The following is a 14,736-nucleotide window of genomic DNA, read 5'->3' as shown; positions in this document are numbered from 1 at the left end:
TCCCCCCTTCCTCCCCCTCATCTCCCCCCACCTCCCTTACCCTCTGGCAACTATAAGGCTGTTCTACGTGTTTATGAGTGTTTCTGTTTTGTTTGTTCATTTATATTATCTTTTCTAAATTTTTAAAAAAATTCATTTTAGTGAGAGAGGAAGGGAGAGAGAGAGATAAAGAGAGAGAGACACACACACATCAGTCTGTTCCTGTATGTGCCCTGACTGGGGATCGAACTGGCTACCTCTGTGCTTTGGGAGGACCGGCCAGTGCATTTATATTGTTCTTTAGATTCCTCACAAAAGTGAAATCAGCCAGTGTTTGTCTTTCTCTGTCTGACTTACTGTATTTAGCATAACAGCCCCTGTTTCCTCCAAGTTTTGGGGAGAAGAGTGTGTGGCTCGAGTTATGTTCCCGCCTGTGTCTTAAAGGCAGGTGGGGCTGTCAGAGAGGACAGGGAAAGAGTATGGGACAGGTCCCATCAAAGCCACAGACTGAAAAAAAAGGGAACATGATACAGAGCAAGCTGAGCAGCCAGATTTTATATAAAAGCCACCATATCATAACTCTCTTTATAGAGTTTAATAGTTGTATTACTTTTCTAGTCAGTCCTTGGTCGACTGTTCCCTCAGTTCATGTGACTCGAGTGATCATAAACAGAAGGTGTAACAGGTTCTGCGAGACAGAGAATCAAAGGGACCCCTGTCAAGGCACGCTCACGGAGCCCACAGCTCTGACTCATCATGGCCCAGATCCCACACTGGCACTGGTTTCACGTCTCCTGGGAACCTGTGTGCTTACCGCCTGGTCTTTCTTTTTTACTCACAGTAGTGTACTTTGTGGTTGTAAGCCATTACTCGTGTTCTGCTTGATTGCTGGTTTAATCATTGCAAAAGATAGCACAGGGCCTGGCCAGGTAGCTTCGTTGGTTAGAGCGTTGTCTGCATACGCCAAGGTTGTGGTTTCGATCCCCAGTCAGGGCACATACAAGAATGAACTGATGAATGCATAAATAAATGGAACCACAAATCAGTGTTTCTCTCTCTCTTTTTCTCCACTTGATCTTAGCCAAAAGGCCAAGAAGCAATTCTCTCTTTCTCTCTCTCTTGTCCTTTATCCCTAAAATCAATTAAAAAAAAAAAAAGATCAGCTGGGTGACCGATGAGCCAGCCACTATGAATGTAAGAGTTTGGACTGTCAGAGGACTATGGGACACAATTCACCTTGTGACTTCACACCATGTGACTCTGTCCAGCAGTGGAAGGGTCCTGACTATGAAAAGGCCAAGCAGAACTCACAGAAGCCACTCAGGTAACTTTGGTGCTGTATGATTTGAAAACCACTTGAAACTGTTTGGAAAAGTTATTCTCTTTTAAAAAAGAGTTCTAGGCCTTAGAAAAGGTTGGAATTAAGCTATTACCTGGTTCTGTGCATAAAAACAAACAAACAAAACATTTCAAATCTCTGTGTTGCCTTTCCATGGTCAAACATCAGCCTTGCCATTAGTGAACCTTGGGGCAGACACTATTCATTGCCCACTCTAAAACCATTCCCTTTTTCCTCGTTCTCTGATGCTGTTTGAGTTTTGAGTGGAGATCTCTAGTTCTCAAGGTGTGTGTGTGTGGGGGGGGGGAGCCCAGTCCCTGGTCTAAGTGAGCATGGATCATTGATTTCATGCCTCCTTAGACCAGGGGTCTCAAACTCGCGGCCCGCCGAAAAATTTTGTGCGGCCCGCAGACTAATCCACGAAGTTCAAAATATTTTGGATAAAATTAAGTAAGCCTAGGGGCCTACTTGTATTTTTCATTTCTCTAGCATCCTAGCTAGATATTAACTTAGTTAACAGCAGTTGTGATGTGAACTACAGTTTCTGGTCGTTTTGTGACACTGAAAAGTGTTGCATAACAGTTGCCTTTTGTAGACCTAGTGCTGCCCGCCGAACGGCTGTGATCTTGCTCTGCGGCCCACATGCTGAGTTGAGTTTGAGACCCCTGTCTTAGACCCATGTGTTCACATTCTGGCTGCTACCATGAGGGAAAGTCTGCTGGCGGTGGGGAGGCTCAGGGAATATTTTCTGCTCCTAAAAGAGGAAGATATGGTAGGTCAAGTTCTTGCTCTTGATCCATGTTGCTGTCAGTTTTCTGGTTACTTGAGGAGCTGCTGATACTATCTTGCAACCCTGAAGGACAGGGGAAGAGGCTGTCCTCCAGGGCCTTGCGCTAACTTCATTGAGCTGTTGTATCAATGCCAGTCCTATCTCTGGATTTCTTGTTGAGAATCAAAAACCCTATCCGTAGGCTATTCTGTTACTTGAAGCCAAAATTAGCCTTAAGTCGTTATAACTAGCACTAATTGTCGGCAAGACTCTGTGGAAAGCAATCGGGGAAATAAAAGATATGTTGAATATGATTTTCATGCTCAAGGGGCATTCCACCTGGTTTGGGGGTTGGCAGAGTTTTTCAGCAAAGGGCCAGAGAGTAAATACGTCAGGCTTTGTGAGCCATACGGTCTCTGTCACGACTGCTCAACTGTGCAGTTGCGACAAAGCAATGTAGACAGTGTGTGAGTGTAGCTATGTTTCACTATAATGTTACTTAGGGACACTGAGATCTGTATTCTGACGAGATCGGGCGCGTTCAGGGTGGTATGGCCGTAGACTGAGATCTGTATTCTGTATACTGTCGTTCAGATCCTACAAATTATTCTCCGCCCCCCCCCCCCAACCATCTGAAGATGTAAAACCTTTCTTAGCAGGCTGTACAAAACTGTGAGGTTGTCTGGATTCATTCATAGATTACTGACCCTCATGCGGGGCAAGGATGAGACTAGGAAAAAAAATACTATCTTTTTGATTTATAGGAAGGGAAAACAGAAAGTAGGGAAGAGAGAGGCTTTCAAGTTGTGCTGTTCTTTCTCTTTTGTCCTTCAACAAGAGAAAACGTCTAGGCAGTTGAGAAGGGCTGACCAAGAGTTGCGAGAGGACGGAAAACCAACGCGAATGGAGGACATGTTCAAGGACGTTCACGCCTCCGTGGTTCAGTTTGAGAAGTTCTCTCCTCTCCCTGCGTCACTGAGATATTCACCCACACTTTCTTCGATTAACTCCATTCTTTCAGCCTCTAAATTTTGGCTTTAAATAGATCTAGAGTTCACTTTGTACAGTGTTACGTGGGGATTCAGTTTTATTTTTAACCACGTAGTAGCAAGATTTTCCAAGATTATCTTTGGAGAACCCCTCTTTGTCCTGGTGTGTTGTGGGGGATGGTTGGGGACAACTTGGGTGGCTGTCACCTGGGGAAGGGTGGGTCAGGTGTGAGAATGTGCAACAGGGAGAAGCCTAGACGTCCTCACATCCACATGGATCCTAAGACTTTTAGGGAGAATGTTACACATAACACATATGTAACACAAAGACACATGCATTCACCCCTGTTGGTCAAATAAGTTTGTAAACATGATATATATGTTTGCTCGCTTGTGACTTATAATGGGTGTGGGGGACAGGCTATAAGCAGGCCAGGTTGTTGTAGCCTGAGGTTTGGTTTTGGGACTAAGCTTTTCCCCACACCCTTGACTGATTGTATGATCTGGGTGGTGCACTATCATGAGAAATCCAATTATGCCTTGGATAAGTGACTTTGTATCGGAGACTTCCTTGTTTGTATATTGGATTAAGGGATTTTGGTTTTCTACACTATAAAGTGGGACAGACCAGGAGCTCAGACACACAGTTCCTGCTATCACAATTGCAGGGGCTCCCCTGATCCCTTGCCCTTCATGGGAAGAGCTGGTTTTCTGCTTTTCCCTTGTCTTCTTTTGTGGTTTGCCTGTCTTGGTGAGACACCAATAAATAGGATGGCCCCCCATCCTCTGACTCCGCCATTTCTTTATCGTCTGCCCGAATCCAATGGGAACCTGCATGTGAATGGTCACGATGACGGCTCCTGGCCTTACAACCCCCTTTACACAAACACTGGGAAGCAAAGAGTCCCCTTAAACACAGAATGGTGGGGTGGGGGGGGGCAGAGAGTGAGGAAGTGAAAAATAGAATAAACAAAATATAAAGTGAGGGAGCAGACTTATGTGAGGCTAATGATGAGAATGTGCTTCCCACAGAGGATAAAATTAACTCCCCTCATCTAGGTTAACATTTAAAAAAAAGTTTATGAGATTGAAAAGCCAGTTCTGTTTCATGTTGTGGCCTGGGGCTTCCTGATCATTCTTGCCTTCCCAGCGAAAGCCTGATCATTTATCATGCCATAGCAAGGTAACTTCCTCCTACAGGATGAGTGAAAAATGCCCGGGGTCTTGTCAGGTGGGGGTGGGGGTTAGGGAGGAAGGGTGGGAAAGGATCTGACCAGCATTTCAGGACCGGCAGGGCCGTGGGCCTGGGTCAGGGAGTCGGCGATCACCCACCCAGGACTACAACAGTGTCCATGCCTATGATGATTACTTTCTATGCTGGGCAATAATCTAAGGGTTTCCCATCCTCACAACTACCCAGTGAGGGTAGGTACTTTCATTGTTCTGATTTTTCATATGGGAAGACAAGGGCACAGCGAGGTGAGGTAATTTGCCCAAGGTCAGCTAGTAAGTCCTAGAATGGGGGTTTGAACTCTTGCAGTCTGGTTCAGAATCTGCCATTGAGTCCTCTCACTGTGCTGAGGGTTTCACTAGCTGTTGGCAGTAGTATCTGGTGAAGGTATATCACCGGCACCACTTAACTTATGCTCTTGGTGTTAATGGTTTAATTATAAAAGGTTTAACTTTTTGAAAATGTGGGGACATTTGGTATTACAGAGGGGACAGCATATAGTTTTTTTTTTTTATCTTAAAATCTTTTTTTCCAGGAATATTTGTTCTGCGGTTTTATTTCTTGATAAAATAATACGACATTGATTACATTTAAATAAACAATTCTGTGAAGTGTCCTTCCCGGGACTGGATATTGAGAATGACAAGGGTGAGAAGGGGCCATTCTGATGGAGGTACACGGTGACAAGTTAACAGGCTAACTGGGCCTTTAAAATCTCTAACTGTATTATTTGTAACTTAGCCCTAGGAAAAGATTTGGGCATGTCCTCATTAGTCTCGAAAATAAATGGTTGCATTTTACGCTACCAGACAGATAAAAATACTGTCAGTGAGCAGAATAAAAAGAAGAGGAAAGAAAACAACGAGAATAATGTCACTGAGCTGTATCAAAGGGAAAGTTAAAGATTTTTGTATTCAGGGCTCCTCAGTGGTAAAACTGATCTTTCAGGCCAATGTTTTGGAACGTGTTCAAACCAAGAAGAAAGGGCAACATTCTTCGTTAGCTGGAGATAACAAGAGGCATTTTCAGTGGGATGTAATGCTGGGTCGAGACCACAGTGAGCGTGGAAATAACGGAGTCTGAACTCATTGAACTGATCTGTGCTGTTTACTGATGTCCGAAAATAAAAAGACCCCATTGATTCAAGTTCTCTGCCCCCAAATCCCTTCATCAAGTGTGCAAGGAATTGGCATGACCATTCAAGGCCAAAAAGAGTGACACCATGAAAAAGAGACACGTGAAGGAAGTGGACTTTTCTGGCAGAAACAGCCCCGCGCCTGTGAAAGGGAACACTGGACGTCTGTGGGGCCAGGCCAGGGGCCACAGCTGTCAGATGAGGCCTGAGCGGGACATGTGGCTTCTGTCGAAGGAGTCGGGTTTCCAAGAAAGAATGAAGGCCCGGGCCGGGCCGAGGTGGCAGAGGAGAGCTCAGAATAGTGAAAAAGACAGCTGGGTTGGCACCAGGAGAGCACACCAGGCCCCCTGAAAGGCGGCCCTGCTGCAAATAAGGGCCGTTGTTCAAAGACACTTCAGCCTCCAGGGGCTCCACCTGACCTGCTGAGGAGGCAGCGCCAGGCCACAGGGGCTAGGGTTTCAAGGCCAAGCCAACTTTGAAGAGGAAAGGATTATGGAAATATGTTGTATTAGGTTCATCTTTCAGGAAGACAGCAGGCCAGAAGGGGACACTCTTGTGAGACAAATGAAAGGGACAATCAGGAAACAACATATAGGAGCCGGACGGGGAGCTTTAAGAATGAACTCTTCCTCTATACATATGTATCTTCATATATTTTTTATTTTTCCTCCCTCCCTCCCTCCCTCCCTCCCTCCCTCCCTTCCTCCCTTCCTCCTTTCCTTTTCCTCCCTCCCTCCCTCCCTCCCTCCCTCCCTCCCTTCCTTCCTTCCTTCCTTCCTTCCTCCTTTCCTTTCCTTTCCTTTTCCTCCCTCCCTCCCTCCCTCCCTCCCTCCCTCCCTTCCTTCCTTCATTTCTTCCTCCTTTCCCTTCCCCTTCTTCCCTCCCTCCCTCCCTCCCTCCCTTCCTTCCTTCATTTCTTCCTCCTTTCCCTTCCCCTTCTTCCCTCCCTTCCTTCCTTCCTTCCTTCCTTCCTTCCTTCCTTCCTTCCTTCCTTCCTTCCTTCCTTCCTTCCTTCCTTCCTTTTTGAGAGAGAAACACAGAGAGAGAGAGCGATGAAAAGCTTCAACTCATAGTTGTATCACATTTTAGTTGTTCATTGACTGCTTCTCATAACATGCACAACAACCTCTTTTGGAAGCTCCAGATCTATCAGATACGGGGAGCTTTCTGTGCACAGGCTGAAGGCCCGGACTCCACCCAGATCTGCTGACCCTGCTTACCTCTCTCCCGGCCTGTGTGGTCAGAGTGAAGGCTGCCCCTCTCCTGCTGTTAGAAAGCCCTGGCCACAGGCACAGCCACCACTGACCAGCAATACTTCCGTGCAGAGCCCACTGACAGCCAGACAGGCACCCAGTCCCCAGGCCTGCAGAGGCTGCAGCCTCCCCGATTCCTTTTGTAAGTGTCTGGGAGTGGATGCCCAGGGCGGATTTTGGCTGGTGAGAGAGGAGATGGGAAGCAGGCTGCAGGTAAATGATTTGCTTCTCCTTCCTGACAACAGCCTGTTTCAGACACAGTAGTTTTATGTGGCCGCTCTTGAGATGGCCTGGTCATCCCTCCTTCCCTGCCTCCCTTCCCTCCCTTCGCTCTTACTTCCTTTGGAGTGTACGTCCCAAGAAGGCACTGAAGTGCCGGTTCTTACCTCAGGCCTCTTTCTGGGCTACAACACAACCCTGTAAGATCTTACAGTGAAATGTTCACAGATGTATTTAAAAATCCCAGACCCTTGAGAGCCACTGTTTGGCTTATCACACCCCTCCTTAGATCCAAAGGGCCCCTCCTGTATTGACAGCCCCATTAGCTTCTCAGAGAAGGGCCCAACGTGAAAAGGGTAAAAGCTCCAACTGCCGCCGCCACTGGCAAGTGTGGAGCCCGCCTGATGAGCTCGCCCGATAAATCTTGGTGACAGGCCTCCTTCTTGCCTCCATTTTATTTTTTCCGGCCCTCACTTTAGCCCCAGTTTCCTCATCTCTTTTTTTAAACTTCTATCTTACTGTATGTATTTTTGTTAAGTCATCTCGTATCCCTTCTAAGGAAAAGTTATAACAGTAAATAAATGACAATTGTTAAAACATATAAAACCCTACAAGATTAAGTGCCCTCTTCCCCTAAAATCCCAATAAACAAAAAAGACTTTTCAGGACCTATGCTCTTAAGCAGTATTATTCACTAGAACATTCTGGTGCAACTTTGAGAAGGGGGCAGTCCCATGGAGTCATGGGATTTGCTCTGCAAGGCCCTGAGCCTGGTGTTAAAATGCCTCTGGGCCAGCGAGCCCCGTGACATCAAGTCAGCTGCCCAGGGCATCTGGGGAGATCACTACCACCCTCTTCCTCTTTCTAAACAATAAAACAAACCCAAATCAACTCACTGTCTGCTGGACAGATAAATGCCCGATGGCCTTCTCTGATACCCAAAATGCAAAGTAATTCATCCATTAGTTAAGCAGGAAACAGAGGAGCCCAGAAAAACAGCCACTATGTTAACTTACTTTATCTGTGGTGGGTTATTTGAAATATTGCAGGAAGAGAATGAATGAGGATCAGGCATCACACGATTGAACTCTGACAAAGTCCCGTGATGCTTTACATGAGAGAGAGCAGGGTCTTCTCAGCTTCAGCCATTCTTGTACCACCTTCATGGTTTTTGGTCCTCTCTGTGTACTTTTTATTATCATTTTTGCTTCATGTTTATCTTTAAATCTACTAGTGATATTTGACTCTCATCCTAAACAATAGTATCCATGAACTGAGGAGTTTGATATACGAGCTGTGTTTTCTTCTAAATATAGAAAAATAATCTACTGTAATCTATCTATGGAAAAGTAGTTTCTTGTAAAATAAATATTAGAAGTAGTTTCTTGTAAAATAAATATCAGAAACCTGAACAAACAAAAACCTGTGTTCAGGTACCCGCGGTGGCCGATGTGTGGCGCTCTGGGACACACGGAAGGAGGAGCTCGATCCTGGGTCTCAGGGCTGCCCAGAAGAGCGCGAGCTATGATGGGATTTGGGGGGCTAGGGGACCTGTCCTTTAAAAGAGTCAGAGGTACAGATGTACATTATTCCAGCCAGAAGCATTGAATACCATAAGTGTAACTGACCCCTAAAATTCATGAAATTCGAAAACACTAGAATATTGAGTCCACCTACATTTGGTAAGAAGGCCAGCTGGTTTCTCTTCTGCTTCAGGCATTACTTAGAAATTTTGTTTCAGGTTGAACAACTTTCCTTTTGCGCTCCTCTTATTAAATATCTGGACTAAATGGGAATTAGGGAGCTATGCTGAGATAAAGTGCTATGTCACAGGAAAAAAAATAACTAATGTATATAGATCTAGAAAAAAATAGGTTCTGAAAAACCAAAATAATCACAAAGTAGGGACTATAACTTGTACACCATTCCTGTTTCCATTTTGAGACTGCTTCCAGTTAAAACTGAGCCTTTAAAAAAATGTTTACTAATGCCTTTAGTGCAGCATTTGTATTTTTAAATTATTCATTCATTCATTCATTTTTCATTCAGTGAGAGGAGGGGAGGGAGAGACGGACTCCCGCATGTACCCCGACTGGGATCCACCCAGCCAGCCCACCACGGGGCAATGCTCTGCCCATCTGGGGGTTGCTCTTTTGCTCAGCAACCTAGTGCTTCTTAGTGCCTGAGGCCGAGGCCATGGAGCCATCCCCAGCACTCAGGGCCAACTTGCTCCAATTGAGCCATGGCTGTAGGATGGGGAGGGAGAGAGAGGGAAAGAGGAGCTAGAGGTAGAAAGGGTGGAGAAGCAGATGGGCGCTTCTCCTGTGTGCCCTGACGGGGAATTGAACATCCACACGCTGGACCAATGCTCTACCACTGAGCCAACCAGCCAGGGCCTTTAGTGCAGCATTTGTAAAGCCCTTTAGAAACAACGCTGGCAGTTAGAGGTTCTATTTTCTGAGTAGTACTTGTTCATTCAGTTTACCACGTGCCACTAAAAAAGTTTTGTTTATAAAATATCAGCAAATGCTGTAGCCTGAGAAAAGACTGTATTCTAAACCAGGCTGGGAGTTCCCGTGAGAACCCTGGTAGCACCAATGCTGATGGGATGGGGACCCCGGCAGAGAGGGGCTGGAGAGAGAGCATTTCAGTCTGTTTTCACTCCATGCCGCCCATGAGGGGAGGAGGAGGAAGAGGGCCTCAGCTGTAGGGTTAAAAATGGGGTTGGTGGTGTTTTGCTATGGCTCAGCTGAGTGTGTGAAGGCAAAAGAGAAAAATAAAAAGCTTGCTTATCAGCAATAAAACGAGAATGGGAAGTGTCACTGGGTATTAACTCATGCTCTGAACAATGTTAGAGCGAAGTTCTAGACTCTAAAACTGAGGCTAGCCCAGAGAGATTTGTAAAGTGATTTGCAAAAACTCAGGTATCAGAAGCAGAAAGGACATACAACATACTTCTGAGAGATGCTGCACTCAGGCAGAAGTGTTGCCTCATGGCTTCAGGGTGAAGGGTGGGCGGGATAAGGGCATGGTGGGACAGGCAAGTACACAGTACACACACCACAATGCCAGATGCCAGAGGACTGAGACTAAGGCTGACAAGTCAGGCATTGCCTGGGGGTAATGTCATCTCTTTGGGGATAGAGGTTATGGGTTGCAGTAGTAGCTTTCTCTATAGCTTGGGTTTTAGCAGCCCTTAGACAATAGCAAATGGGAAATTGAAATTGTCACAGTTTTTACCAGTTCTTCTGCACTGTTATGGTGAAAGCAGAGATCACGAGGCAGAAAAGATGAGGAGAAAGGTGCACCCACCCAGCAAACCCAGAGAAATTAGAGGGCTTCCATCGACGTTTGAAGCTTTCCCTCCCTAATTTTAGGGGATGCTTCATAGAGCCCCTCTATAGACTGGTGGACCACACTTGGTGAACAGAAGACAATGAATAAAAAGTTTAGACATTGCAGCCTCCACAGTCCCCTTCTCACTCCTCTTCCTCAAAGTAATCACAGGAATATACAATGTGACATGCTGGTGTGATGAGGAAAAGTTCCTTAAAAGCACGAAAAGCACAATTCAGCAGTCACATGCTTGTTGAGATTGGTAAAAAAAAGAAGTATGTGTGTGCAAGTTGGTGGGCAAGGTCCAGGAAAGTGTATTCTGACATCAACTGCATTACTAATTGCTGGAAAAATATAAATGTCCATCCTTAAAGGAAAGGTTAAATAAATTATGATACATTTATCCAATGGAATAACTTTTTTTTTTAAGCGAGAGAGAGACAGAGAGAGAGGGAGAGAGAGAAAGAGAGACAGGAAGGGAGATGAGAAGCATCAGCTTGTAGTTGAGGCATTTTAATTGTTCATTAATTGCTCTCTCATACGTGCCTGACTGGGGGGGTGTCTATCTGAGCCTGCAACCCCTTGCTCAAGCCAGCAACCATGGGGTCATGTTGACGATCTCATGCTCAAGCTGGAGATCCTGTGCTCAAGCCAGTGACCTTGGGGTTTTGAACCTGGGTCTTCAGTGTCCCAGGTTCATGCTCTATCTACTGCGCCACTGCCTGGTCAGGCCAATGGAATAATTATTATATAGCTGTAAAAAAGGAGGCAACTCTGTTTATCAGAGTTTGCTGAGGATGTCAGAAGAGCTTTTGTATATCCCATGACTGATCCAGGACAGGTACATAGCCCTGACCAGAGCCAGTGCAAAGCTGTGAGGAATGCTACTACAAAGAATACTATGTATTTCTTATAGGTCTCCTTTCCCCACATGCAACAGTTTCTCATATGCAGGGGTGGGCAAAAGTAGGTTTATGATAATAAAAAGTAGTAAATAATGAAAGAATAAACTGTCATATTCACAACTGTGAACTTACTCTTGCCCACCCCTGTATTCATGTACACACAACCATCTGATGAATCTTGTTCAAATGCAGACTCTGATTCAGCAGGTTTAAAACGGGGCCTGGGATCCTGCATTGGTATTAAGCTCTCAGGTGGTGTTGATGCTGCTGGTCCTAGGATCACACTTTGAGGAGCAAGGGTTTTACAGAGGAGTGGAACTGCTAGGTTGTAAGGATGTGCATTTTCAATGTTACTAGAAGAAAAAGGAAGAGAAGGGGAAGGAAGAGGAGGAGCAGGGAACCTATTTGAAAAAAATAATGGCCAGCCCTGGCCGGTTGGCTCAGCAGTAGAGCATCGGCCTGGCGTGCAGGAGTCCCGGGTTCGATTCCTGGCCAGGGCACACAAGAGAAGCGCCCATCTGCTTCTCCACCCCTCCCCCTCTCCTTTCTCTCTGTCTCTCTCTTCCCATCCTACAGCCAGGGCTCCATTGGAGCAAAGTTGGCCCGGGCACTGAGGACAGCTCTATGGCCTCCACCTCAGGCACTAGAATGGCTCCGGCCACAGCGGAACAATGCCCCAGATGGGCAGAGCATCACCCTCTAGTGGGCACATCAAGTGGATCCTGGTCAGGCACATACAGGAGTCTGTCTGACTGCCTCCCCACTTCTCACTTTGGAAAAATACAAAAAAAAAAAAAAAAAAATGGCCAGACTTCCCAAAATCTGAGACTAGAAATGGATATACAAATTCATGAAATTCAAAAAACTCCAGCTAGGATACATCTCCAATCCAGCCATCCTACTTCTGAGTGCATGTGCATAAGAATTTAAAGCAGGATCCCAAAGAGATACCTGCACACCCATGTTCACGTTCATCACAGCAATATTTATGTAGCCAAGAGGTGGAAGCGACCCAAATTTTAAGGATAGATGAATGGATAAGGAACATATGGTGTATACATACAATGGAATATTATGCAGCCTTAAAAAAGAAGGAAATTCAATTATATTCTATCACATGGATGAACCTTGAGAACATTATAAGTGATAACTCCTCATATGAGTTATCTGAAATAGTCAAAATCATAGAAATAGAAAGTAAAAATGTGGTTACCAAGGGTTGCGGGAAAGAGGGAGAGAGAATGTTTAGTGGGTATAGTTTCGGTGTGGCAAGATGAAGTAATTCTAGAGATCTTTTACACAACAATGTGAATGTGGTGCACAGTAGTTAACACTACTGAACTAAACACAAAATGGTTAAAAGATGGTAGGTTTGATGTTGTGTTCTTTTTTCCACAATTAAAACAAAACAAAACAAATCTGAGCTATTAACTTTTACCTCCCCCCACCCTACCCCCCAGCCCATGAATATATACTTCCCTCCAAATTGGATATTGTACATAATAATTTTTTATTTTTTTATTTTATTTTTATTTTTTTCATTTTTTAGAGAGGAGAGAGGGAGAGAAAGTCAGAGAGGGAGAGAGGAGAGAGAGACAGAGAGAGAGAAGGGGGGAGGAGCTGGAAGCATCAACTCCCATATGTGCCTTAACCAGGCAAGCCCAGGGTTTCGAACCGGCGACCTCAGCATTTCCAGGTCGACGCTTTATCCCCTGCGCCACCACAGGTCAGGCGTACATACTAATTTTTTTTTTTTTTTCATTTTTCTGAAGCTGGAAACAGGGAGAGACAGCCAGACAGACTCCTGCATGCGCCTGACCGGGATCCACCCGGCACGCCCACCAGGTGCGACGCTCTGCCCACCAGGGGGTGATGCTCTGCCCATCCTGGGCGTTGCCATGTTGCGACCAGAGCCACTCTAGCGCCTAGGGCAGAGGCCACAGAGCCATCCCCAGCGCCCGGGCCATCTTTGCTCCAATGGAGCCTTGGCTGCGGGAGGGGAAGAGAGAGATAGAGAGGAAGGCGCGGCGGAGGGGTGGAGAAGCAAATGGGCGCTTCTCCTGTGTGCCCTGGCCGGGAATCGAACCCGGGTCCTCCGCACGCTAGGCCGACGCTCTACCGCTGAGCCAACCGGCCAGGGCTACATGCTAATTTTTAACAGGCTTTTTGCCCATATACCAGAGTAAAATCTTTCCAAGTTATTCGTTCTTCTTTTAGGTCATTTAGAAAGACTGGAAGTATACCAATACATGAATCTACCACAATGAATCAATTTCCTGTTGTTAGACAAGAGATTGAATTATTTTATCTTTCTGAATAATACTGTAAAACTAAACACTGTGATGCTTTTAAAATAGTTTTAGCATCAGCTGGTTCTATCTCTCCTCTTCTAATCAGCTCTCAGACATTACACTTCTCCCCTTCTAATCAAGCTGGTTAAATGAGTTTACAATTCTGTCACTTGCTCTTAGTCCTAGGTGAAAGCGACAGCGATTGCAGCAGTGAAGGGAGGCAGCTTCTGTTTATTTTGGGGTCTCCCCTTCAGTTAGACCAGCTCCCCCAGAACTGGTTCTTGCCTCACTGAATACACCCAGATGGCGGCACATGCTCGGCTCGTCTTTTCCCTTCCACTCCCTCTCAGGGTTCCTCACTGAATCTACTTCTATGCCTGGCCACCACCTCACTGTTACCCGTTCCCGATTTTCTGAAGCCTGGGATTAGGAAGTCCTAGCCTTCTTGGACTCCTGATACCAACAGGCATGCATACTACTGGCTTCTACTTTGTGAACATTTTTGCTTTAGTTTCTCACACTTCTAAGTAATGTGTAGCACTTATTTGAGCTTTTTGACAACTGCACAATTTGATAACTTTAGATCTCATTAAGTTCACTTCTTTTTGTGGGTGTGAGCAGAGAAAAAAAGACTTCCATAACTAAATTAAAACAAAACTCCCAAATCACATATCACTAAGCAGCCAAAAAGTAGCTGGCTAGGCCCTGCTTCCCACACTTCCCTGAAGGATCTATGGAACACTTTGTAAAAAAACCCACATTTCCAGGCCTAACCCGATGAGGATATTATTTAACAGGTAGCCACGTGATAATTATAATTAGACACATTCAGAAACACTGGGCCCTTACCTCCATCCTCAGAGCTTCCAGGACACTGGGAAGTTCAACTGGGACCCACGGGAGCCCGTTAAGCCTGTAACCAACCTATGGTAGTGTAGGGTTCATTCCATCAGGGTGGGAATCAGCTGCAAGTTGGAATAAACATTGGCGAGTCTTTAGAGCCCGAGACCAAGGCAGGAACTCAGGGTTAGGTCTGTTTACCATCTCTGCACTGAGGGTGGTTTCAAACATACAGTCCTTGGGTATAGAGTCTATCCTGAATTCTGGGGTTCCAGAACTATTAGGGGGAAAAGTATAACAGAGACTCTGGATTCTCTGAGGATTATAATCTTTTGCATAAAGTAAAATCATTTGGAGTGCGTATCTTTTATTAGGTAGGGTTTTATCTTCACTTAAAAAAATCAGCTCAATAGCAGCTCTGTTACAAAACTGTTCTCACAGCGCTAGGTG

Source organism: Saccopteryx bilineata, chromosome 7 (genome assembly GCF_036850765.1).
Source record: "Saccopteryx bilineata isolate mSacBil1 chromosome 7, mSacBil1_pri_phased_curated, whole genome shotgun sequence".
In the NCBI taxonomy this organism is placed as follows: domain Eukaryota; kingdom Metazoa; phylum Chordata; class Mammalia; order Chiroptera; family Emballonuridae; genus Saccopteryx; species Saccopteryx bilineata.
This window is presented reverse-complemented; position numbering follows the sequence as displayed.